Here is a 26929-nt window from a genome sequence, read left to right as displayed (position 1 = left end):
TCTGGGATTTGGGATCAGATATTGTCACCCAAAATACACATAAATAGGACTTATAAAATCCTAATCCCAGATCCGTAACTGCTGTCAACACGACATCTCCTAATTTTCGGCACCTATATGAACTGGTAATGTCAATTAATGGAGCACAAAGACCACGCCTGTTAAGGTATTGATTTGTTATTTTTTTTCATCGCTGGTTAACATAGCACAGTGATATAGATAATACATCTAATTAAATGAACTGTTTCATTATTTCATTTACTAAAACTATTTTACTTCCAAGCCCAGGTGAACTCTCCACACAACTTAGAATTGAATAGTAAATAACAATCACAGACATGAACTCACCGACAAATGCATATGGGTATATTTTTTACACAAAACCATATTCTGTGGTTGCTCCTGGGCAGTCAACCCTGTCTCGCCGGCAGCTGGTCCAAAACACAGTGGCTAGGTTGGTACCAGAAAAAAGGAAGCATTTTCCACTCCTTTTTAAATTAGAGGTCCTCTGTTTACCAGTTTTAGCTACCGGATACAGTTTAATGATTTAATCAGGGGTGGCATCATAAAGCAGCCTGGGATTTGGATACACCAAATTCAAAGCGGTCCCTGCAGAGACTTTCTGAACACTTCCCCTGCCTGACTTAGGAGAATCCCTTTTGTTAAAACAAATGCATAACACAAACATCATTAATCTTACATAAGCATCAATTTTCGTTGCATTTCTGAAATTCATGATTGCATATGAGGTGTTTTATGTTACTTGCCATTCATTTTTTTTCTTGCAATGCAGCAATAAATATCTTGAACGAAATAATCCAAGCTGATCTTCTGGCTTGTTGTTCAGAGGATAGGAAAAGGGCTATTTTGTGGAACCTACTCAATGTTTCTATGCTAATTAACTGTCCAAACTCATACCTACCTCTACTTCTAATTTACCAACACTCTCCTCTCGCTACCCAACATGCATCGCTGCCTTTTCGTTAACTTTACGCGGACTTTTCTAAATGAATGCTCGCAGTGTTGATTTGCACATTACTTTGGTTAAAAAGCTTCACCTGTTGTGTAGTCCCCTTGTTTAGTGGTTTGAGAGGGTTTTAAGCATGATTTGGGAACACACCGTCAGTGAGATCAGTAGCGCAGACCCTAAAGTCTTCAACTCCACGGAACGTGAAGTCAGCTTTGCGCAGTGGCAGTATCGTAGTCTATGAGGTTTATCCGAGGCGCGATTATTGCTAGTTGAAAACTTTACCCAATACCCCGCCGTAACGACTTGCAATATAGTCGGTACTGGCAATTTTTGACAGTCTCTATGGGGACTGACAAGTCTGGTTAAAAATAGGTTTGTTAGAGTGTTTTTTGGTTGGCGTCATTAGGGATGTGGTACATGCAATGCAGTGTTTTATATACTTTCGGACTTAAAATAGAAGCGAGGTCTTTGAGTCTAATAAGCACGCAACCACAAGGGGGGAATCTGTTGTTGACCAGTTCATAGCTTGATCCTGTACAGCTAAAACTTAATGAAATAAGACTTTTACAATAGCATTGCATTTTAAGACTCATATACATCGACTTCCAGTAATATCGAAGTGCATCACTAGGATTATATTGTTTTTAAACATGACCTCGCGTTTGTTATTACTGGTTCGTTTCTAGGTCAAATGTACAAGATCAAAGCTGACTAGTAATGAAGTAAGGGTTAAGCAGCAAAATGTCACATTATGCTTTGTAACGAATTCTGTTAAGTGCCAAGCTGCTTAGCATTAGCACCAAACTTACTCATTCATCTTACTTTCTGTTTCTTCCCGCTCGGAGTCACGGTGGGACCGGAGCCTATCCAAAATTATTGCACGTATGGCAGGAGAACCCCCTTGACAGGGCACGAGTCACAGGGTTACTGGATCAGTCAACTGCTGGAATCATCGCAGATTTCCTAATGTTTTCTTTTTGACCCAATAATAAAATTCAGTTTCAGTTGGATCAGTTTGTTTACTTTCATTTGTTCTTTTTTTTCGATTTAAATTCTCTTTACGGTTTCCCTCTGAATATTAAACCATCCATCTTCTCTGCGTTTTTTGTAGTTTACTGCAAGACAACCCTTTGTTATTTTTGCTCAAAAGCGTGCAGGCTGCTGCTCTCTGTCGCTTTCTGTCCCGGGGGTGCGCGACCGCCTCTGTGATGACGTCACAGAGAAACCCGTCTATACCCAGGGTCAAGTCAGGCAAATACAACAAATGAGTCACATAAACACCGAGGTTTATAAGAAGGACTAGGAAACCACGAATTATCTACAGTGGGGTGTCCACGTGTAGAACCCGCTAAGCCATTACAGCGACATTTGTTTTGATTGGATGTGGAAAGCTGTTAAACTCAGTGTTAACTATAGAAAGTACAGCGACAGCTCTTTTGATTATCGGAACAAGCTTCTGCGAAAACCTGTTACAGTCAGTGTTCACAATAGAAAGTATCCTAGCCTAAAACAGCGTATATAAAACTCCCGTGCTTAACCCTCAGAAAGTTTCACTGCGTCACATTTCAAAAGGATAAAACATAAGCAAAAAGAAACCTATGAAGCGGATCTGGGATTTGGGATCAGATATTGTCACCCAAAATACACATAAATAGGACTTATAAAATCCTAATCCCAGATCCGTAACTGCTGTCAACACGACATCTCCTAATTTTCGGCACCTATATGAACTGGTAATGTCAATTAATGGAGCACAAAGACCACGCCTGTTAAGGTATTGATTTGTTATTTTTTTTCATCGCTGGTTAACATAGCACAGTGATATAGATAATACATCTAATTAAATGAACTGTTTCATTATTTCATTTACTAAAACTATTTTACTTCCAAGCCCAGGTGAACTCTCCACACAACTTAGAATTGAATAGTAAATAACAATCACAGACATGAACTCACCGACAAATGCATATGGGTATATTTTTTACACAAAACCATATTCTGTGGTTGCTCCTGGGCAGTCAACCCTGTCTCGCCGGCAGCTGGTCCAAAACACAGTGGCTAGGTTGGTACCAGAAAAAAGGAAGCATTTTCCACTCCTTTTTAAATTAGAGGTCCTCTGTTTACCAGTTTTAGCTACCGGATACAGTTTAATGATTTAATCAGGGGTGGCATCATAAAGCAGCCTGGGATTTGGATACACCAAATTCAAAGCGGTCCCTGCAGAGACTTTCTGAACACTTCCCCTGCCTGACTTAGGAGAATCCCTCTTGTTAAAACAAATGCATAACACAAACATCATTAATCTTACATAAGCATCAATTTTCGTTGCATTTCTGAAATTCATGATTGCATATGAGGTGTTTTATGTTACTTGCCATTCATTTTTTTTCTTGCAATGCAGCAATAAATATCTTGAACGAAATAATCCAAGCTGATCTTCTGGCTTGTTGTTCAGAGGATAGGAAAAGGGCTATTTTGTGGAACCTACTCAATGTTTCTATGCTAATTAACTGTCCAAACTCATACCTACCTCTACTTCTAATTTACCAACACTCTCCTCTCGCTACCCAACATGCATCGCTGCCTTTTCGTTAACTTTACGCGGACTTTTCTAAATGAATGCTCGCAGTGTTGATTTGCACATTACTTTGGTTAAAAAGCTTCACCTGTTGTGTAGTCCCCTTGTTAAGTGGTTTGAGAGGGTTTTAAGCATGATTTGGGAACACACCGTCAGTGAGATCAGTAGCGCAGACCCTAAAGTCTTCAACTCCACGGAACGTGAAGTCAGCTTTGCGCAGTGGCAGTATCGTAGCCTATGAGGTTTATCCGAGGCGCGATTATTGCTAGTTGAAAACTTTACCCAATACCCCGCCGTAACGACTTGCAATATAGTCGGTACTGGCAATTTTTGACAGTCTCTACGGGGACTGACGAGTCTGGTTAAAAATAGGTTTGTTAGAGTGTTTTTTGGTTGGCGTCATTAGGGATGTGGTACATGCAATGCAGTGTTTTATATACTTTCGGACTTAAAATAGAAGCGAGGTCTTTGAGTCTAATAAGCACGCAACCACAAGGGGGGAATCTGTTGTTGACCAGTTCATAGCTTGATCCTGTACAGCTAAAACTTAATGAAATAAGACTTTTACAATAGCATTGCATTTTAAGACTCATATACATCGACTTCCAGTAATATCGAAGTGCATCACTAGGATTATATTGTTTTTAAACATGACCTCGCGTTTGTTATTACTGGTTCGTTTCTAGGTCAAATGTACAAGATCAAAGCTGACTAGTAATGAAGTAAGGGTTAAGCAGCAAAATGTCACATTATGCTTTGTAACGAATTCTGTTAAGTGCCAAGCTGCTTAGCATTAGCACCAAACTTACTCATTCATCTTACTTTCTGTTTCTTCCCGCTCGGAGTCACGGTGGGACCGGAGCCTATCCAAAATTATTGCACGTATGGCAGGAGAACCCCCTTGACAGGGCACGAGTCACAGGGTTACTGGATCAGTCAACTGCTGGAATCATCGCAGATTTCCTAATGTTTTCTTTTTGACCCAATAATAAAATTCAGTTTCAGTTGGATCAGTTTGTTTACTTTCATTTGTTCTTTTTTTTCGATTTAAATTCTCTTTACGGTTTCCCTCTGAATATTAAACCATCCATCTTCTCTGCGTTTTTTATAGTTTACTGCAAGACAACCCTTTGTTATTTTTGCTCAAAAGCGTGCAGGCTGCTGCTCTCTGTCGCTTTCTGTCCCGGGGGTGCGCGACCGCCTCTGTGATGACGTCACAGAGAAACCCGTCTATACCCAGGGTCAAGTCAGGCAAATACAACAAATGAGTCACATAAACACCGAGGTTTATAAGAAGGACTAGGAAACCACGAATTATCTACAGTGGGGTGTCCACGTGTAGAACCCGCTAAGCCATTACAGCGACATTTGTTTTGATTGGATGTGGAAAGCTGTTAAACTCAGTGTTAACTATAGAAAGTACAGCGACAGCTCTTTTGATTATCGGAACAAGCTTCTGCGAAAACCTGTTACAGTCAGTGTTCACAATAGAAAGTATCCTAGCCTAAAACAGCGTATATAAAACTCCCGTGCTTAACCCTCAGAAAGTTTCACTGCGTCACATTTCAAAAGGATAAAACATAAGCAAAAAGAAACCTATGAAGCGGATCTGGGATTTGGGATCAGATATTGTCACCCAAAATACACATAAATAGGACTTATAAAATCCTAATCCCAGATCCGTAACTGCTGTCAACACGACATCTCCTAATTTTCGGCACCTATATGAACTGGTAATGTCAATTAATGGAGCACAAAGACCACGCCTGTTAAGGTATTGATTTGTTATTTTTTTTCATCGCTGGTTAACATAGCACAGTGATATAGATAATACGTCTAATTAAATGAACTGTTTCATTATTTCATTTACTAAAACTATTTTACTTCCAAGCCCAGGTGAACTCTCCACACAACTTAGAATTGAATAGTAAATAACAATCACAGATATGAACTCACCGACAAATGCATATGGGTATATTTTTTACACAAAACCATATTCTGTGGTTGCTCCTGGGCAGTCAACCCTGTCTCGCCTGCAGCTGGTCCAAAACACAGTGGCTAGGTTGGTACCAGAAAAAAGGAAGCATTTTCCACTCCTTTTTAAATTAGAGGTCCTCTGTTTACCAGTTTTAGCTACCGGATACAGTTTAATGATTTAATCAGGGGTGGCATCATAAAGCAGCCTGGGATTTGGATACACCAAATTCAAAGCGGTCCCTGCAGAGACTTTCTGAACACTTCCCCTGCCTGACTTAGGAGAATCCCTTTTGTTAAAACAAATGCATAACACAAACATCATTAATCTTACATAAGCATCAATTTTCGTTGCATTTCTAAAATTCATGATTGCATATGAGGTGTTTTATGTTACTTGCCATTCATTTTTTTTCTTGCAATGCAGCAATAAATATCTTGAACGAAATAATCCAAGCTGATCTTCTGGCTTTTTGTTCAGAGGATAGGAAAAGGGCTATTTTGTGGAACCTACTCAATGTTTCTATGCTAATTAACTGTCCAAACTCATACCTACCTCTACTTCTAATTTACCAACACTCTCCTCTCGCTACCCAACATGCATCGCTGCCTTTTCGTTAACTTTACGCGGACTTTTCTAAATGAATGCTCGCAGTGTTGATTTGCACATTACTTTGGTTAAAAAGCTTCACCTGTTGTGTAGTCCCCTTGTTTAGTGGTTTGAGAGGGTTTTAAGCATGATTTGGGAACACACCGTCAGTGAGGTCAGTAGCGCAGACCCTAAAGTCTTCAACTCCACGGAACGTGAAGTCAGCTTTGCGCAGTGGCAGTATCGTAGCTTATGAGGTTTATCCAAGGCGCGATTATTGCTAGTTGAAAACTTTACCCAATACCCCGCTGTGACGACTTGCAATATAGTCGGTACTGGCAATTTTTGACAGTCTCTACGGGGACTGATGAGTCTGGTTAAAAATAGGTTTGTTAGAGTGTTTTTTGGTTGGCGTCATTAGGGATGTGGTACATGCAATGCAGTGTTTTATGTACTTTCGGACTTAAAATAGAAGCGAGGTCTTTGAGTCTAATAAGCACGCAACCACAAGGGGGGAATCTGTTGTTGACCAGTTCATAGCTTGATCCTGTACAGCTAAAACTTAATGAAATAAGACTTTTACAATAGCATTGCTTTCTAAGACTCATATACATCGACTTCCAGTAATATCGAAGTGCATCACTAGGATTATATTGTTTTTAAACATGACCTCGCGTTTGTTATTACTGGTTCGTTTCTAGGTCAAATGTACAAGATCAAAGCTGACTAGTAATGAAGTAAGGGTTAAGCAGCAAAATGTCACATTATGCTTTGTAACGAATTCTGTTAAGTGCCAAGCTGCTTAGCATTAGCACCAAACTTACTCATTCATCTTACTTTCTGTTTCTTCCCGCTCGGAGTCACGGTGGGACCGGAGCCTATCCAAAATTATTGCACGTATGGCAGGAGAACCCCCTTGACAGGGCACGAGTCACAGGGTTACTGGATCAGTCAACTGCTGGAATCATCGCAGATTTCCTAATGTTTTCTTTTTGACCCAATAATAAAATTCAGTTTCAGTTGGATCAGTTTGTTTACTTTCATTTGTTCTTTTTTTTCGATTTAAATTCTCTTTACGGTTTCCCTCTGAATATTAAACCATCCATCTTCTCTGCGTTTTTTGTAGTTTACTGCAAGACAACCCTTTGTTATTTTTGCTCAAAAGCGTGCAGGCTGCTGCTCTCTGTCGCTTTCTGTCCCGGGGGTGCGCGACCGCCTCTGTGATGACGTCACAGAGAAACCCGTCTATACCCAGGGTCAAGTCAGGCAAATACAACAAATGAGTCACATAAACACCGAGGTTTATAAGAAGGACTAGGAAACCACGAATTATCTACAGTGGGGTGTCCACGTGTAGAACCCGCTAAGCCATTACAGCGACATTTGTTTTGATTGGATGTGGAAAGCTGTTAAACTCAGTGTTAACTATAGAAAGTACAGCGACAGCTCTTTTGATTATCGGAACAAGCTTCTGCGAAAACCTGTTACAGTCAGTGTTCACAATAGAAAGTATCCTAGCCTAAAACAGCGTATATAAAACTCCCGTGCTTAACCCTCAGAAAGTTTCACTGCGTCACATTTCAAAAGGATAAAACATAAGCAAAAAGAAACCTATGAAGCGGATCTGGGATTTGGGATCAGATATTGTCACCCAAAATACACATAAATAGGACTTATAAAATCCTAATCCCAGATCCGTAACTGCTGTCAACACGACATCTCCTAATTTTCGGCACCTATATGAACTGGTAATGTCAATTAATGGAGCACAAAGACCACGCCTGTTAAGGTATTGATTTGTTATTTTTTTTCATCGCTGGTTAACATAGCACAGTGATATAGATAATACATCTAATTAAATGAACTGTTTCATTATTTCATTTACTAAAACTATTTTACTTCCAAGCCCAGGTGAACTCTCCACACAACTTAGAATTGAATAGTAAATAACAATCACAGACATGAACTCACCGACAAATGCATATGGGTATATTTTTTACACAAAACCATATTCTGTGGTTGCTCCTGGGCAGTCAACCCTGTCTCGCCGGCAGCTGGTCCAAAACACAGTGGCTAGGTTGGTACCAGAAAAAAGGAAGCATTTTCCACTCCTTTTTAAATTAGAGGTCCTCTGTTTACCAGTTTTAGCTACCGGATACAGTTTAATGATTTAATCAGGGGTGGCATCATAAAGCAGCCTGGGATTTGGATACACCAAATTCAAAGCGGTCCCTGCAGAGACTTTCTGAACACTTCCCCTGCCTGACTTAGGAGAATCCCTTTTGTTAAAACAAATGCATAACACAAACATCATTAATCTTACATAAGCATCAATTTTCGTTGCATTTCTAAAATTCATGATTGCATATGAGGTGTTTTATGTTACTTGCCATTCATTTTTTTTCTTGCAATGCAGCAATAAATATCTTGAACGAAATAATCCAAGCTGATCTTCTGGCTTTTTGTTCAGAGGATAGGAAAAGGGCTATTTTGTGGAACCTACTCAATGTTTCTATGCTAATTAACTGTCCAAACTCATACCTACCTCTACTTCTAATTTACCAACACTCTCCTCTCGCTACCCAACATGCATCGCTGCCTTTTCGTTAACTTTACGCGGACTTTTCTAAATGAATGCTCGCAGTGTTGATTTGCACATTACTTTGGTTAAAAAGCTTCACCTGTTGTGTAGTCCCCTTGTTTAGTGGTTTGAGAGGGTTTTAAGCATGATTTGGGAACACACCGTCAGTGAGGTCAGTAGCGCAGACCCTAAAGTCTTCAACTCCACGGAACGTGAAGTCAGCTTTGCGCAGTGGCAGTATCGTAGCTTATGAGGTTTATCCAAGGCGCGATTATTGCTAGTTGAAAACTTTACCCAATACCCCGCTGTGACGACTTGCAATATAGTCGGTACTGGCAATTTTTGACAGTCTCTACGGGGACTGATGAGTCTGGTTAAAAATAGGTTTGTTAGAGTGTTTTTTGGTTGGCGTCATTAGGGATGTGGTACATGCAATGCAGTGTTTTATGTACTTTCGGACTTAAAATAGAAGCGAGGTCTTTGAGTCTAATAAGCACGCAACCACAAGGGGGGAATCTGTTGTTGACCAGTTCATAGCTTGATCCTGTACAGCTAAAACTTAATGAAATAAGACTTTTACAATAGCATTGCTTTCTAAGACTCATATACATCGACTTCCAGTAATATCGAAGTGCATCACTAGGATTATATTGTTTTTAAACATGACCTCGCGTTTGTTATTACTGGTTCGTTTCTAGGTCAAATGTACAAGATCAAAGCTGACTAGTAATGAAGTAAGGGTTAAGCAGCAAAATGTCACATTATGCTTTGTAACGAATTCTGTTAAGTGCCAAGCTGCTTAGCATTAGCACCAAACTTACTCATTCATCTTACTTTCTGTTTCTTCCCGCTCGAAATCACGGTGGGACCGGAGCCTATCCAAATTATTGCACGTATGGCAGGAGAACCCCCTTGACAGGGCACGAGTCACAGGGTTACTGGATCAGTCAACTGCTGGAATCATCGCAGATTTCCTAATGTTTTCTTTTTGACCCAATAATAAAATTCAGTTTCAGTTGGATCAGTTTGTTTGCTTTCATTTGTTCTTTTTTTTCGATTTAAATTCTCTTTACGGTTTCCCTCGGAATATTAAACCATCCATCTTCTCTGCGTTTTTTGTAGTTTACTGCAAGACAACCCTTTGTTATTTTTGCTCAATAGCGTGCAGGCTGCTGCTCTCTGTCGCTTTCTGTCCCGGGGGTGCGCGACCGCCTCTGTGATGACGTCACAGAGAAACCCGTCTATACCCAGGGTCAAGTCAGGCAAATACAACAAATGAGTCACATAAACACCGAGGTTTATAAGAAGGACTAGGAAACCACGAATTATCTACAGTGGGGTGTCCACGTGTAGAACCCGCTAAGCCATTACAGCGACATTTGTTTTGATTGGATGTGGAAAGCTGTTAAACTCAGTGTTCACTATAGAAAGTACAGCGACAGCTCTTTTGATTATCGGAACAAGCTTCTGCGAAAACCTGTTACAGTCAGTGTTCACAATAGAAAGTATCCTAGCCTAAAACAGCGTATATAAAACTCCCGTGCTTAACCCTCAGAAAGTTTCACTGCGTCACATTTCAAAAGGATAAAACATAAGCAAAAAGAAACCTATGAAGCGGATCTGGGATTTGGGATCAGATATTGTCACCCAAAATACACATAAATAGGACTTATAAAATCCTAATCCCAGATCCGTAACTGCTGTCAACACGACATCTCCTAATTTTCGGCACCTATATGAACTGGTAATGTCAATTAATGGAGCACAAAGACCACGCCTGTTAAGGTATTGATTTGTTATTTTTTTTCATCGCTGGTTAACATAGCACAGTGATATAGATAATACATCTAATTAAATGAACTGTTTCATTATTTCATTTACTAAAACTATTTTACTTCCAAGCCCAGGTGAACTCTCCACACAACTTAGAATTGAATAGTAAATAACAATCACAGACATGAACTCACCGACAAATGCATATGGGTATATTTTTTACACAAAACCATATTCTGTGGTTGCTCCTGGGCAGTCAACCCTGTCTCGCCGGCAGCTGGTCCAAAACACAGTGGCTAGGTTGGTACCAGAAAAAAGGAAGCATTTTCCACTCCTTTTTAAATTAGAGGTCCTCTGTTTACCAGTTTTAGCTACCGGATACAGTTTAATGATTTAATCAGGGGTGGCATCATAAAGCAGCCTGGGATTTGGATACACCAAATTCAAAGCGGTCCCTGCAGAGACTTTCTGAACACTTCCCCTGCCTGACTTAGGAGAATCCCTCTTGTTAAAACAAATGCATAACACAAACATCATTAATCTTACATAAGCATCAATTTTCGTTGCATTTCTGAAATTCATGATTGCATATGAGGTGTTTTATGTTACTTGCCATTCATTTTTTTTCTTGCAATGCAGCAATAAATATCTTGAACGAAATAATCCAAGCTGATCTTCTGGCTTGTTGTTCAGAGGATAGGAAAAGGGCTATTTTGTGGAACCTACTCAATGTTTCTATGCTAATTAACTGTCCAAACTCATACCTACCTCTACTTCTAATTTACCAACACTCTCCTCTCGCTACCCAACATGCATCGCTGCCTTTTCGTTAACTTTACGCGGACTTTTCTAAATGAATGCTCGCAGTGTTGATTTGCACATTACTTTGGTTAAAAAGCTTCACCTGTTGTGTAGTCCCCTTGTTAAGTGGTTTGAGAGGGTTTTAAGCATGATTTGGGAACACACCGTCAGTGAGATCAGTAGCGCAGACCCTAAAGTCTTCAACTCCACGGAACGTGAAGTCAGCTTTGCGCAGTGGCAGTATCGTAGCCTATGAGGTTTATCCGAGGCGCGATTATTGCTAGTTGAAAACTTTACCCAATACCCCGCCGTAACGACTTGCAATATAGTCGGTACTGACAATTTTTGACAGTCTCTACGGGGACTGACGAGTCTGGTTAAAAATAGGTTTGTTAGAGTGTTTTTTGGTTGGCGTCATTAGGGATGTGGTACATGCAATGCAGTGTTTTATATACTTTCGGACTTAAAATAGAAGCGAGATCTTTGAGTCTAATAAGCACGCAACCACAAGGGGGGAATCTGTTGTTGACCAGTTCATAGCTTGATCCTGTACAGCTAAAACTTAATGAAATAAGACTTTTACAATAGCATTGCATTTTAAGACTCATATACATCGACTTCCAGTAATATCGAAGTGCATCACTAGGATTATATTGTTTTTAAACATGACCTCGCGTTTGTTATTACTGGTTCGTTTCTAGGTCAAATGTACAAGATCAAAGCTGACTAGTAATGAAGTAAGGGTTAAGCAGCAAAATGTCACATTATGCTTTGTAACGAATTCTGTTAAGTGCCAAGCTGCTTAGCATTAGCACCAAACTTACTCATTCATCTTACTTTCTGTTTCTTCCCGCTCGGAGTCACGGTGGGACCGGAGCCTATCCAAAATTATTGCACGTATGGCAGGAGAACCCCCTTGACAGGGCACGAGTCACAGGGTTACTGGATCAGTCAACTGCTGGAATCATCGCAGATTTCCTAATGTTTTCTTTTTGACCCAATAATAAAATTCAGTTTCAGTTGGATCAGTTTGTTTACTTTCATTTGTTCTTTTTTTTCGATTTAAATTCTCTTTACGGTTTCCCTCTGAATATTAAACCATCCATCTTCTCTGCGTTTTTTGTAGTTTACTGCAAGACAACCCTTTGTTATTTTTGCTCAAAAGCGTGCAGGCTGCTGCTCTCTGTCGCTTTCTGTCCCGGGGGTGCGCGACCGCCTCTGTGATGACGTCACAGAGAAACCCGTCTATACCCAGGGTCAAGTCAGGCAAATACAACAAATGAGTCACATAAACACCGAGGTTTATAAGAAGGACTAGGAAACCACGAATTATCTACAGTGGGGTGTCCACGTGTAGAACCCGCTAAGCCATTACAGCGACATTTGTTTTGATTGGATGTGGAAAGCTGTTAAACTCAGTGTTAACTATAGAAAGTACAGCGACAGCTCTTTTGATTATCGGAACAAGCTTCTGCGAAAACCTGTTACAGTCAGTGTTCACAATAGAAAGTATCCTAGCCTAAAACAGCGTATATAAAACTCCCGTGCTTAACCCTCAGAAAGTTTCACTGCGTCACATTTCAAAAGGATAAAACATAAGCAAAAAGAAACCTATGAAGCGGATCTGGGATTTGGGATCAGATATTGTCACCCAAAATACACATAAATAGGACTTATAAAATCCTAATCCCAGATCCGTAACTGCTGTCAACAGGACATCTCCTAATTTTCGGCACCTATATGAACTGGTAATGTCAATTAATGGAGCACAAAGACCACGCCTGTTAAGGTATTGATTTGTTATTTTTTTTCATCGCTGGTTAACATAGCACAGTGATATAGATAATACATCTAATTAAATGAACTGTTTCATTATTTCATTTACTAAAACTATTTTACTTCCAAGCCCAGGTGAACTCTCCACACAACTTAGAATTGAATAGTAAATAACAATCACAGACATGAACTCACCGACAAATGCATATGGGTATATTTTTTACACAAAACCATATTCTGTGGTTGCTCCTGGGCAGTCAACCCTGTCTCGCCGGCAGCTGGTCCAAAACACAGTGGCTAGGTTGGTACCAGAAAAAAGGAAGCATTTTCCACTCCTTTTTAAATTAGAGGTCCTCTGTTTACCAGTTTTAGCTACCGGATACAGTTTAATGATTTAATCAGGGGTGGCATCATAAAGCAGCCTGGGATTTGGATACACCAAATTCAAAGCGGTCCCTGCAGAGACTTTCTGAACACTTCCCCTGCCTGACTTAGGAGAATCCCTTTTGTTAAAACAAATGCATAACACAAACATCATTAATCTTACATAAGCATCAATTTTCGTTGCATTTCTGAAATTCATGATTGCATATGAGGTGTTTTATGTTACTTGCCATTCATTTTTTTTCTTGCAATGCAGCAATAAATATCTTGAACGAAATAATCCAAGCTAATCTTCTGGCTTGTTGTTCAGAGGATAGGAAAAGTGCTATTTTGTGGAACCTACTCAATGTTTCTATGCTAATTAACTGTCCAAACTCATACCTACCTCTACTTCTAATTTACCAACACTCTCCTCTCGCTACCCAACATGCATCGCTGCCTTTTCGTTAACTTTACGCGGACTTTTCTAAATGAATGCTCGCAGTGTTGATTTGCACATTACTTTGGTTAAAAAGCTTCACCTGTTGTGTAGTCCCCTTGTTTAGTGGTTTGAGAGGGTTTTAAGCATGATTTGGGAACACACCGTCAGTGAGATCAGTAGCGCAGACCCTAAAGTCTTCAACTCCACGGAACGTGAAGTCAGCTTTGCGCAGTGGCAGTATCGTAGCCTATGAGGTTTATCCGAGGCGCGATTATTGCTAGTTGAAAACTTTACCCAATACCCCGCCGTAACGACTTGCAATATAGTCGGTACTGGCAATTTTTGACAGTCTCTACGGGGACTGACGAGTCTGGTTAAAAATAGGTTTGTTAGAGTGTTTTTTGGTTGGCGTCATTAGGGATGTGGTACATGCAATGCAGTGTTTTATATACTTTCGGACTTAAAATAGAAGCGAGGTCTTTGAGTCTAATAAGCACGCAACCACAAGGGGGGAATCTGTTGTTGACCAGTTCATAGCTTGATCCTGTACAGCTAAAACTTAATGAAATAAGACTTTTACAATAGCATTGCATTTTAAGACTCATATACATCGACTTCCAGTAATATCGAAGTGCATCACTAGGATTATATTGTTTTTAAACATGACCTCGCGTTTGTTATTACTGGTTCGTTTCTAGGTCAAATGTACAAGATCAAAGCTGACTAGTAATGAAGTAAGGGTTAAGCAGCAAAATGTCACATTATGCTTTGTAACGAATTCTGTTAAGTGCCAAGCTGCTTAGCATTAGCACCAAACTTACTCATTCATCTTACTTTCTGTTTCTTCCCGCTCGGAGTCACGGTGGGACCGGAGCCTATCCAAAATTATTGCACGTATGGCAGGAGAACCCCCTTGACAGGGCACGAGTCACAGGGTTACTGGATCAGTCAACTGCTGGAATCATCGCAGATTTCCTAATGTTTTCTTTTTGACCCAATAATAAAATTCAGTTTCAGTTGGATCAGTTTGTTTACTTTCATTTGTTCTTTTTTTTCGATTTAAATTCTCTTTACGGTTTCCCTCTGAATATTAAACCATCCATCTTCTCTGCGTTTTTTATAGTTTACTGCAAGACAACCCTTTGTTATTTTTGCTCAAAAGCGTGCAGGCTGCTGCTCTCTGTCGCTTTCTGTCCCGGGGGTGCGCGACCGCCTCTGTGATGACGTCACAGAGAAACCCGTCTATACCCAGGGTCAAGTCAGGCAAATACAACAAATGAGTCACATAAACACCGAGGTTTATAAGAAGGACTAGGAAACCACGAATTATCTACAGTGGGGTGTCCACGTGTAGAACCCGCTAAGCCATTACAGCGACATTTGTTTTGATTGGATGTGGAAAGCTGTTAAACTCAGTGTTAACTATAGAAAGTACAGCGACAGCTCTTTTGATTATCGGAACAAGCTTCTGCGAAAACCTGTTACAGTCAGTGTTCACAATAGAAAGTATCCTAGCCTAAAACAGCGTATATAAAACTCCCGTGCTTAACCCTCAGAAAGTTTCACTGCGTCACATTTCAAAAGGATAAAACATAAGCAAAAAGAAACCTATGAAGCGGATCTGGGATTTGGGATCAGATATTGTCACCCAAAATACACATAAATAGGACTTATAAAATCCTAATCCCAGATCCGTAACTGCTGTCAACACGACATCTCCTAATTTTCGGCACCTATATGAACTGGTAATGTCAATTAATGGAGCACAAAGACCACGCCTGTTAAGGTATTGATTTGTTATTTTTTTTCATCGCTGGTTAACATAGCACAGTGATATAGATAATACGTCTAATTAAATGAACTGTTTCATTATTTCATTTACTAAAACTATTTTACTTCCAAGCCCAGGTGAACTCTCCACACAACTTAGAATTGAATAGTAAATAACAATCACAGATATGAACTCACCGACAAATGCATATGGGTATATTTTTTACACAAAACCATATTCTGTGGTTGCTCCTGGGCAGTCAACCCTGTCTCGCCTGCAGCTGGTCCAAAACACAGTGGCTAGGTTGGTACCAGAAAAAAGGAAGCATTTTCCACTCCTTTTTAAATTAGAGGTCCTCTGTTTACCAGTTTTAGCTACCGGATACAGTTTAATGATTTAATCAGGGGTGGCATCATAAAGCAGCCTGGGATTTGGATACACCAAATTCAAAGCGGTCCCTGCAGAGACTTTCTGAACACTTCCCCTGCCTGACTTAGGAGAATCCCTTTTGTTAAAACAAATGCATAACACAAACATCATTAATCTTACATAAGCATCAATTTTCGTTGCATTTCTAAAATTCATGATTGCATATGAGGTGTTTTATGTTACTTGCCATTCATTTTTTTTCTTGCAATGCAGCAATAAATATCTTGAACGAAATAATCCAAGCTGATCTTCTGGCTTTTTGTTCAGAGGATAGGAAAAGGGCTATTTTGTGGAACCTACTCAATGTTTCTATGCTAATTAACTGTCCAAACTCATACCTACCTCTACTTCTAATTTACCAACACTCTCCTCTCGTTACCCAACATGCATCGCTGCCTTTTCGTTAACTTTACGCGGACTTTTCTAAATGAATGCTCGCAGTGTTGATTTGCACATTACTTTGGTTAAAAAGCTTCACCTGTTGTGTAGTCCCCTTGTTTAGTGGTTTGAGAGGGTTTTAAGCATGATTTGGGAACACACCGTCAGTGAGGTCAGTAGCGCAGACCCTAAAGTCTTCAACTCCACGGAACGTGAAGTCAGCTTTGCGCAGTGGCAGTATCGTAGCTTATGAGGTTTATCCAAGGCGCGATTATTGCTAGTTGAAAACTTTACCCAATACCCCGCTGTGACGACTTGCAATATAGTCGGTACTGGCAATTTTTGACAGTCTCTATGGGGACTGATGAGTCTGGTTAAAAATAGGTTTGTTAGAGTGTTTTTTGGTTGGCGTCATTAGGGATGTGGTACATGCAATGCAGTGTTTTATGTACTTTCGGACTTAAAATAGAAGCGAGGTCTTTGAGTCTAATAAGCACGCAACCACAAGGGGGGAATCTGTTGTTGACCAGTTCATAGCTTGATCCTGTACAGCTAAAACTTAATGAAATAAGACTTTTACAATAGCATTGCTTTCTAAGACTCATATACATCGACTTCCAGTAATATCGAAGTGCATCACTAGGATTATATTGTTTTTAAACATGACCTCGCGTTTGTTATTACTGGTTCGTTTCTAGGTCAAATGTACAAGATCAAAGCTGACTAGTAATGAAGTAAGGGTTAAGCAGCAAAATGTCACATTATGCTTTGTAACGAATTCTGTTAAGTGCCAAGCTGCTTAGCATTAGCACCAAACTTACTCATTCATCTTACTTTCTGTTTCTTCCCGCTCGAAATCACGGTGGGACCGGAGCCTATCCAAATTATTGCACGTATGGCAGGAGAACCCCCTTGACAGGGCACGAGTCACAGGGTTACTGGATCAGTCAACTGCTGGAATCATCGCAGATTTCCTAATGTTTTCTTTTTGACCCAATAATAAAATTCAGTTTCAGTTGGATCAGTTTGTTTGCTTTCATTTGTTCTTTTTTTTCGATTTAAATTCTCTTTACGGTTTCCCTCGGAATATTAAACCATCCATCTTCTCTGCGTTTTTTGTAGTTTACTGCAAGACAACCCTTTGTTATTTTTGCTCAATAGCGTGCAGGCTGCTGCTCTCTGTCGCTTTCTGTCCCGGGGGTGCGCGACCGCCTCTGTGATGACGTCACAGAGAAACCCGTCTATACCCAGGGTCAAGTCAGGCAAATACAACAAATGAGTCACATAAACACCGAGGTTTATAAGAAGGACTAGGAAACCACGAATTATCTACAGTGGGGTGTCCACGTGTAGAACCCGCTAAGCCATTACAGCGACATTTGTTTTGATTGGATGTGGAAAGCTGTTAAACTCAGTGTTCACTATAGAAAGTACAGCGACAGCTCTTTTGATTATCGGAACAAGCTTCTGCGAAAACCTGTTACAGTCAGTGTTCACAATAGAAAGTATCCTAGCCTAAAACAGCGTATATAAAACTCCCGTGCTTAACCCTCAGAAAGTTTCACTGCGTCACATTTCAAAAGGATAAAACATAAGCAAAAAGAAACCTATGAAGCGGATCTGGGATTTGGGATCAGATATTGTCACCCAAAATACACATAAATAGGACTTATAAAATCCTAATCCCAGATCCGTAACTGCTGTCAACACGACATCTCCTAATTTTCGGCACCTATATGAACTGGTAATGTCAATTAATGGAGCACAAAGACCACGCCTGTTAAGGTATTGATTTGTTATTTTTTTTCATCGCTGGTTAACATAGCACAGTGATATAGATAATACATCTAATTAAATGAACTGTTTCATTATTTCATTTACTAAAACTATTTTACTTCCAAGCCCAGGTGAACTCTCCACACAACTTAGAATTGAATAGTAAATAACAATCACAGACATGAACTCACCGACAAATGCATATGGGTATATTTTTTACACAAAACCATATTCTGTGGTTGCTCCTGGGCAGTCAACCCTGTCTCGCCGGCAGCTGGTCCAAAACACAGTGGCTAGGTTGGTACCAGAAAAAAGGAAGCATTTTCCACTCCTTTTTAAATTAGAGGTCCTCTGTTTACCAGTTTTAGCTACCGGATACAGTTTAATGATTTAATCAGGGGTGGCATCATAAAGCAGCCTGGGATTTGGATACACCAAATTCAAAGCGGTCCCTGCAGAGACTTTCTGAACACTTCCCCTGCCTGACTTAGGAGAATCCCTTTTGTTAAAACAAATGCATAACACAAACATCATTAATCTTACATAAGCATCAATTTTCGTTGCATTTCTGAAATTCATGATTGCATATGAGGTGTTTTATGTTACTTGCCATTCATTTTTTTTCTTGCAATGCAGCAATAAATATCTTGAACGAAATAATCCAAGCTAATCTTCTGGCTTGTTGTTCAGAGGATAGGAAAAGTGCTATTTTGTGGAACCTACTCAATGTTTCTATGCTAATTAACTGTCCAAACTCATACCTACCTCTACTTCTAATTTACCAACACTCTCCTCTCGCTACCCAACATGCATCGCTGCCTTTTCGTTAACTTTACGCGGACTTTTCTAAATGAATGCTCGCAGTGTTGATTTGCACATTACTTTGGTTAAAAAGCTTCACCTGTTGTGTAGTCCCCTTGTTTAGTGGTTTGAGAGGGTTTTAAGCATGATTTGGGAACACACCGTCAGTGAGATCAGTAGCGCAGACCCTAAAGTCTTCAACTCCACGGAACGTGAAGTCAGCTTTGCGCAGTGGCAGTATCGTAGCCTATGAGGTTTATCCGAGGCGCGATTATTGCTAGTTGAAAACTTTACCCAATACCCCGCCGTAACGACTTGCAATATAGTCGGTACTGGCAATTTTTGACAGTCTCTACGGGGACTGACGAGTCTGGTTAAAAATAGGTTTGTTAGAGTGTTTTTTGGTTGGCGTCATTAGGGATGTGGTACATGCAATGCAGTGTTTTATATACTTTCGGACTTAAAATAGAAGCGAGGTCTTTGAGTCTAATAAGCACGCAACCACAAGGGGGGAATCTGTTGTTGACCAGTTCATAGCTTGATCCTGTACAGCTAAAACTTAATGAAATAAGACTTTTACAATAGCATTGCATTTTAAGACTCATATACATCGACTTCCAGTAATATCGAAGTGCATCACTAGGATTATATTGTTTTTAAACATGACCTCGCGTTTGTTATTACTGGTTCGTTTCTAGGTCAAATGTACAAGATCAAAGCTGACTAGTAATGAAGTAAGGGTTAAGCAGCAAAATGTCACATTATGCTTTGTAACGAATTCTGTTAAGTGCCAAGCTGCTTAGCATTAGCACCAAACTTACTCATTCATCTTACTTTCTGTTTCTTCCCGCTCGGAGTCACGGTGGGACCGGAGCCTATCCAAAATTATTGCACGTATGGCAGGAGAACCCCCTTGACAGGGCACGAGTCACAGGGTTACTGGATCAGTCAACTGCTGGAATCATCGCAGATTTCCTAATGTTTTCTTTTTGACCCAATAATAAAATTCAGTTTCAGTTGGATCAGTTTGTTTACTTTCATTTGTTCTTTTTTTTCGATTTAAATTCTCTTTACGGTTTCCCTCTGAATATTAAACCATCCATCTTCTCTGCGTTTTTTATAGTTTACTGCAAGACAACCCTTTGTTATTTTTGCTCAAAAGCGTGCAGGCTGCTGCTCTCTGTCGCTTTCTGTCCCGGGGGTGCGCGACCGCCTCTGTGATGACGTCACAGAGAAACCCGTCTATACCCAGGGTCAAGTCAGGCAAATACAACAAATGAGTCACATAAACACCGAGGTTTATAAGAAGGACTAGGAAACCACGAATTATCTACAGTGGGGTGTCCACGTGTAGAACCCGCTAAGCCATTACAGCGACATTTGTTTTGATTGGATGTGGAAAGCTGTTAAACTCAGTGTTAACTATAGAAAGTACAGCGACAGCTCTTTTGATTATCGGAACAAGCTTCTGCGAAAACCTGTTACAGTCAGTGTTCACAATAGAAAGTATCCTAGCCTAAAACAGCGTATATAAAACTCCCGTGCTTAACCCTCAGAAAGTTTCACTGCGTCACATTTCAAAAGGATAAAACATAAGCAAAAAGAAACCTATGAAGCGGATCTGGGATTTGGGATCAGATATTGTCACCCAAAATACACATAAATAGGACTTATAAAATCCTAATCCCAGATCCGTAACTGCTGTCAACACGACATCTCCTAATTTTCGGCACCTATATGAACTGGTAATGTCAATTAATGGAGCACAAAGACCACGCCTGTTAAGGTATTGATTTGTTATTTTTTTTCATCGCTGGTTAACATAGCACAGTGATATAGATAATACATCTAATTAAATGAACTGTTTCATTATTTCATTTACTAAAACTATTTTACTTCCAAGCCCAGGTGAACTCTCCACACAACTTAGAATTGAATAGTAAATAACAATCACAGACATGAACTCACCGACAAATGCATATGGGTATATTTTTTACACAAAACCATATTCTGTGGTTGCTCCTGGGCAGTCAACCCTGTCTCGCCGGCAGCTGGTCCAAAACACAGTGGCTAGGTTGGTACCAGAAAAAAGGAAGCATTTTCCACTCCTTTTTAAATTAGAGGTCCTCTGTTTACCAGTTTTAGCTACCGGATACAGTTTAATGATTTAATCAGGGGTGGCATCATAAAGCAGCCTGGGATTTGGATACACCAAATTCAAAGCGGTCCCTGCAGAGACTTTCTGAACACTTCCCCTGCCTGACTTAGGAGAATCCCTTTTGTTAAAACAAATGCATAACACAAACATCATTAATCTTACATAAGCATCAATTTTCGTTGCATTTCTGAAATTCATGATTGCATATGAGGTGTTTTATGTTACTTGCCATTCATTTTTTTTCTTGCAATGCAGCAATAAATATCTTGAACGAAATAATCCAAGCTAATCTTCTGGCTTGTTGTTCAGAGGATAGGAAAAGTGCTATTTTGTGGAACCTACTCAATGTTTCTATGCTAATTAACTGTCCAAACTCATACCTACCTCTACTTCTAATTTACCAACACTCTCCTCTCGCTACCCAACATGCATCGCTGCCTTTTCGTTAACTTTACGCGGACTTTTCTAAATGAATGCTCGCAGTGTTGATTTGCACATTACTTTGGTTAAAAAGCTTCACCTGTTGTGTAGTCCCCTTGTTTAGTGGTTTGAGAGGGTTTTAAGCATGATTTGGGAACACACCGTCAGTGAGATCAGTAGCGCAGACCCTAAAGTCTTCAACTCCACGGAACGTGAAGTCAGCTTTGCGCAGTGGCAGTATCGTAGCCTATGAGGTTTATCCGAGGCGCGATTATTGCTAGTTGAAAACTTTACCCAATACCCCGCCGTAACGACTTGCAATATAGTCGGTACTGGCAATTTTTGACAGTCTCTACGGGGACTGACGAGTCTGGTTAAAAATAGGTTTGTTAGAGTGTTTTTTGGTTGGCGTCATTAGGGATGTGGTACATGCAATGCAGTGTTTTATATACTTTCGGACTTAAAATAGAAGCGAGGTCTTTGAGTCTAATAAGCACGCAACCACAAGGGGGGAATCTGTTGTTGACCAGTTCATAGCTTGATCCTGTACAGCTAAAACTTAATGAAATAAGACTTTTACAATAGCATTGCATTTTAAGACTCATATACATCGACTTCCAGTAATATCGAAGTGCATCACTAGGATTATATTGTTTTTAAACATGACCTCGCGTTTGTTATTACTGGTTCGTTTCTAGGTCAAATGTACAAGATCAAAGCTGACTAGTAATGAAGTAAGGGTTAAGCAGCAAAATGTCACATTATGCTTTGTAACGAATTCTGTTAAGTGCCAAGCTGCTTAGCATTAGCACCAAACTTACTCATTCATCTTACTTTCTGTTTCTTCCCGCTCGGAGTCACGGTGGGACCGGAGCCTATCCAAAATTATTGCACGTATGGCAGGAGAACCCCCTTGACAGGGCACGAGTCACAGGGTTACTGGATCAGTCAACTGCTGGAATCATCGCAGATTTCCTAATGTTTTCTTTTTGACCCAATAATAAAATTCAGTTTCAGTTGGATCAGTTTGTTTACTTTCATTTGTTCTTTTTTTTCGATTTAAATTCTCTTTACGGTTTCCCTCTGAATATTAAACCATCCATCTTCTCTGCGTTTTTTATAGTTTACTGCAAGACAACCCTTTGTTATTTTTGCTCAAAAGCGTGCAGGCTGCTGCTCTCTGTCGCTTTCTGTCCCGGGGGTGCGCGACCGCCTCTGTGATGACGTCACAGAGAAACCCGTCTATACCCAGGGTCAAGTCAGGCAAATACAACAAATGAGTCACATAAACACCGAGGTTTATAAGAAGGACTAGGAAACCACGAATTATCTACAGTGGGGTGTCCACGTGTAGAACCCGCTAAGCCATTACAGCGACATTTGTTTTGATTGGATGTGGAAAGCTGTTAAACTCAGTGTTAACTATAGAAAGTACAGCGACAGCTCTTTTGATTATCGGAACAAGCTTCTGCGAAAACCTGTTACAGTCAGTGTTCACAATAGAAAGTATCCTAGCCTAAAACAGCGTATATAAAACTCCCGTGCTTAACCCTCAGAAAGTTTCACTGCGTCACATTTCAAAAGGATAAAACATAAGCAAAAAGAAACCTATGAAGCGGATCTGGGATTTGGGATCAGATATTGTCACCCAAAATACACATAAATAGGACTTATAAAATCCTAATCCCAGATCCGTAACTGCTGTCAACACGACATCTCCTAATTTTCGGCACCTATATGAACTGGTAATGTCAATTAATGGAGCACAAAGACCACGCCTGTTAAGGTATTGATTTGTTATTTTTTTTCATCGCTGGTTAACATAGCACAGTGATATAGATAATACGTCTAATTAAATGAACTGTTTCATTATTTCATTTACTAAAACTATTTTACTTCCAAGCCCAGGTGAACTCTCCACACAACTTAGAATTGAATAGTAAATAACAATCACAGATATGAACTCACCGACAAATGCATATGGGTATATTTTTTACACAAAACCATATTCTGTGGTTGCTCCTGGGCAGTCAACCCTGTCTCGCCTGCAGCTGGTCCAAAACACAGTGGCTAGGTTGGTACCAGAAAAAAGGAAGCATTTTCCACTCCTTTTTAAATTAGAGGTCCTCTGTTTACCAGTTTTAGCTACCGGATACAGTTTAATGATTTAATCAGGGGTGGCATCATAAAGCAGCCTGGGATTTGGATACACCAAATTCAAAGCGGTCCCTGCAGAGACTTTCTGAACACTTCCCCTGCCTGACTTAGGAGAATCCCTTTTGTTAAAACAAATGCATAACACAAACATCATTAATCTTACATAAGCATCAATTTTCGTTGCATTTCTAAAATTCATGATTGCATATGAGGTGTTTTATGTTACTTGCCATTCATTTTTTTTCTTGCAATGCAGCAATAAATATCTTGAACGAAATAATCCAAGCTGATCTTCTGGCTTTTTGTTCAGAGGATAGGAAAAGGGCTATTTTGTGGAACCTACTCAATGTTTCTATGCTAATTAACTGTCCAAACTCATACCTACCTCTACTTCTAATTTACCAACACTCTCCTCTCGCTACCCAACATGCATCGCTGCCTTTTCGTTAACTTTACGCGGACTTTTCTAAATGAATGCTCGCAGTGTTGATTTGCACATTACTTTGGTTAAAAAGCTTCACCTGTTGTGTAGTCCCCTTGTTTAGTGGTTTGAGAGGGTTTTAAGCATGATTTGGGAACACACCGTCAGTGAGGTCAGTAGCGCAGACCCTAAAGTCTTCAACTCCACGGAACGTGAAGTCAGCTTTGCGCAGTGGCAGTATCGTAGCTTATGAGGTTTATCCAAGGCGCGATTATTGCTAGTTGAAAACTTTACCCAATACCCCGCTGTGACGACTTGCAATATAGTCGGTACTGGCAATTTTTGACAGTCTCTACGGGGACTGATGAGTCTGGTTAAAAATAGGTTTGTTAGAGTGTTTTTTGGTTGGCGTCATTAGGGATGTGGTACATGCAATGCAGTGTTTTATGTACTTTCGGACTTAAAATAGAAGCGAGGTCTTTGAGTCTAATAAGCACGCAACCACAAGGGGGGAATCTGTTGTTGACCAGTTCATAGCTTGATCCTGTACAGCTAAAACTTAATGAAATAAGACTTTTACAATAGCATTGCTTTCTAAGACTCATATACATCGACTTCCAGTAATATCGAAGTGCATCACTAGGATTATATTGTTTTTAAACATGACCTCGCGTTTGTTATTACTGGTTCGTTTCTAGGTCAAATGTACAAGATCAAAGCTGACTAGTAATGAAGTAAGGGTTAAGCAGCAAAATGTCACATTATGCTTTGTAACGAATTCTGTTAAGTGCCAAGCTGCTTAGCATTAGCACCAAACTTACTCATTCATCTTACTTTCTGTTTCTTCCCGCTCGAAATCACGGTGGGACCGGAGCCTATCCAAATTATTGCACGTATGGCAGGAGAACCCCCTTGACAGGGCACGAGTCACAGGGTTACTGGATCAGTCAACTGCTGGAATCATCGCAGATTTCCTAATGTTTTCTTTTTGACCCAATAATAAAATTCAGTTTCAGTTGGATCAGTTTGTTTGCTTTCATTTGTTCTTTTTTTTCGATTTAAATTCTCTTTACGGTTTCCCTCGGAATATTAAACCATCCATCTTCTCTGCGTTTTTTGTAGTTTACTGCAAGACAACCCTTTGTTATTTTTGCTCAATAGCGTGCAGGCTGCTGCTCTCTGTCGCTTTCTGTCCCGGGGGTGCGCGACCGCCTCTGTGATGACGTCACAGAGAAACCCGTCTATACCCAGGGTCAAGTCAGGCAAATACAACAAATGAGTCACATAAACACCGAGGTTTATAAGAAGGACTAGGAAACCACGAATTATCTACAGTGGGGTGTCCACGTGTAGAACCCGCTAAGCCATTACAGCGACATTTGTTTTGATTGGATGTGGAAAGCTGTTAAACTCAGTGTTCACTATAGAAAGTACAGCGACAGCTCTTTTGATTATCGGAACAAGCTTCTGCGAAAACCTGTTACAGTCAGTGTTCACAATAGAAAGTATCCTAGCCTAAAACAGCGTATATAAAACTCCCGTGCTTAACCCTCAGAAAGTTTCACTGCGTCACATTTCAAAAGGATAAAACATAAGCAAAAAGAAACCTATGAAGCGGATCTGGGATTTGGGATCAGATATTGTCACCCAAAATACACATAAATAGGACTTATAAAATCCTAATCCCAGATCCGTAACTGCTGTCAACACGACATCTCCTAATTTTCGGCACCTATATGAACTGGTAATGTCAATTAATGGAGCACAAAGACCACGCCTGTTAAGGTATTGATTTGTTATTTTTTTTCATCGCTGGTTAACATAGCACAGTGATATAGATAATACATCTAATTAAATGAACTGTTTCATTATTTCATTTACTAAAACTATTTTACTTCCAAGCCCAGGTGAACTCTCCACACAACTTAGAATTGAATAGTAAATAACAATCACAGACATGAACTCACCGACAAATGCATATGGGTATATTTTTTACACAAAACCATATTCTGTGGTTGCTCCTGGGCAGTCAACCCTGTCTCGCCGGCAGCTGGTCCAAAACACAGTGGCTAGGTTGGTACCAGAAAAAAGGAAGCATTTTCCACTCCTTTTTAAATTAGAGGTCCTCTGTTTACCAGTTTTAGCTACCGGATACAGTTTAATGATTTAATCAGGGGTGGCATCATAAAGCAGCCTGGGATTTGGATACACCAAATTCAAAGCGGTCCCTGCAGAGACTTTCTGAACACTTCCCCTGCCTGACTTAGGAGAATCCCTCTTGTTAAAACAAATGCATAACACAAACATCATTAATCTTACATAAGCATCAATTTTCGTTGCATTTCTGAAATTCATGATTGCATATGAGGTGTTTTATGTTACTTGCCATTCATTTTTTTTCTTGCAATGCAGCAATAAATATCTTGAACGAAATAATCCAAGCTGATCTTCTGGCTTGTTGTTCAGAGGATAGGAAAAGGGCTATTTTGTGGAACCTACTCAATGTTTCTATGCTAATTAACTGTCCAAACTCATACCTACCTGTACTTCTAATTTACCAACACTCTCCTCTCGCTACCCAACATGCATCGCTGCCTTTTCGTTAACTTTACGCGGACTTTTCTAAATGAATGCTCGCAGTGTTGATTTGCACATTACTTTGGTTAAAAAGCTTCACCTGTTGTGTAGTCCCCTTGTTTAGTGGTTTGAGAGGGTTTTAAGCATGATTTGGGAACACACCGTCAGTGAGGTCAGTAGCGCAGACCCTAAAG

The 26929-nt window shown here is 40.0% G+C and overlaps 10 non-coding genes across 10 annotated transcripts; all 10 read left to right on the top strand.

The window, feature by feature from the left end:
* Window positions 1-1178: 1178 nt before the first annotated feature.
* On the top strand, window positions 1179-1319 carry LOC140550411 (U4 spliceosomal RNA). Its single transcript, XR_011979114.1, has one exon. It is a non-coding gene; the product is annotated as a U4 spliceosomal RNA (small nuclear RNA).
* A 2437-nt stretch (window positions 1320-3756) lies between these two features.
* Window positions 3757-3897, top strand: LOC140550536 (U4 spliceosomal RNA). The gene has a single exon (XR_011979230.1). It is a non-coding gene; the product is annotated as a U4 spliceosomal RNA (small nuclear RNA).
* Window positions 3898-6334: 2437 nt separating this feature from the next.
* Window positions 6335-6475, top strand: LOC140550456 (U4 spliceosomal RNA). Its single transcript, XR_011979155.1, has one exon. It is a non-coding gene; the product is annotated as a U4 spliceosomal RNA (small nuclear RNA).
* A 2437-nt stretch (window positions 6476-8912) lies between these two features.
* On the top strand, window positions 8913-9053 carry LOC140550455 (U4 spliceosomal RNA). The gene has a single exon (XR_011979154.1). It is a non-coding gene; the product is annotated as a U4 spliceosomal RNA (small nuclear RNA).
* Window positions 9054-11489: 2436 nt separating this feature from the next.
* LOC140550436 (U4 spliceosomal RNA) lies at window positions 11490-11630 on the top strand. The gene has a single exon (XR_011979138.1). It is a non-coding gene; the product is annotated as a U4 spliceosomal RNA (small nuclear RNA).
* A 2437-nt stretch (window positions 11631-14067) lies between these two features.
* LOC140550535 (U4 spliceosomal RNA) lies at window positions 14068-14208 on the top strand. Its single transcript, XR_011979229.1, has one exon. It is a non-coding gene; the product is annotated as a U4 spliceosomal RNA (small nuclear RNA).
* A 2437-nt stretch (window positions 14209-16645) lies between these two features.
* Window positions 16646-16786, top strand: LOC140550453 (U4 spliceosomal RNA). The gene has a single exon (XR_011979152.1). It is a non-coding gene; the product is annotated as a U4 spliceosomal RNA (small nuclear RNA).
* Window positions 16787-19222: 2436 nt separating this feature from the next.
* On the top strand, window positions 19223-19363 carry LOC140550534 (U4 spliceosomal RNA). The gene has a single exon (XR_011979228.1). It is a non-coding gene; the product is annotated as a U4 spliceosomal RNA (small nuclear RNA).
* Window positions 19364-21800: 2437 nt separating this feature from the next.
* LOC140550533 (U4 spliceosomal RNA) lies at window positions 21801-21941 on the top strand. Its single transcript, XR_011979227.1, has one exon. It is a non-coding gene; the product is annotated as a U4 spliceosomal RNA (small nuclear RNA).
* Window positions 21942-24378: 2437 nt separating this feature from the next.
* LOC140550454 (U4 spliceosomal RNA) lies at window positions 24379-24519 on the top strand. The gene has a single exon (XR_011979153.1). It is a non-coding gene; the product is annotated as a U4 spliceosomal RNA (small nuclear RNA).
* Window positions 24520-26929: the final 2410 nt, after the last annotated feature.

Source organism: Salminus brasiliensis, chromosome 2 (genome assembly GCF_030463535.1).
Source record: "Salminus brasiliensis chromosome 2, fSalBra1.hap2, whole genome shotgun sequence".
Lineage (NCBI taxonomy): Eukaryota > Metazoa > Chordata > Actinopteri > Characiformes > Bryconidae > Salminus > Salminus brasiliensis.
Note: the sequence above shows the minus strand (reverse complement) of the source record. Positions and strands in the feature narration are given on the sequence as shown.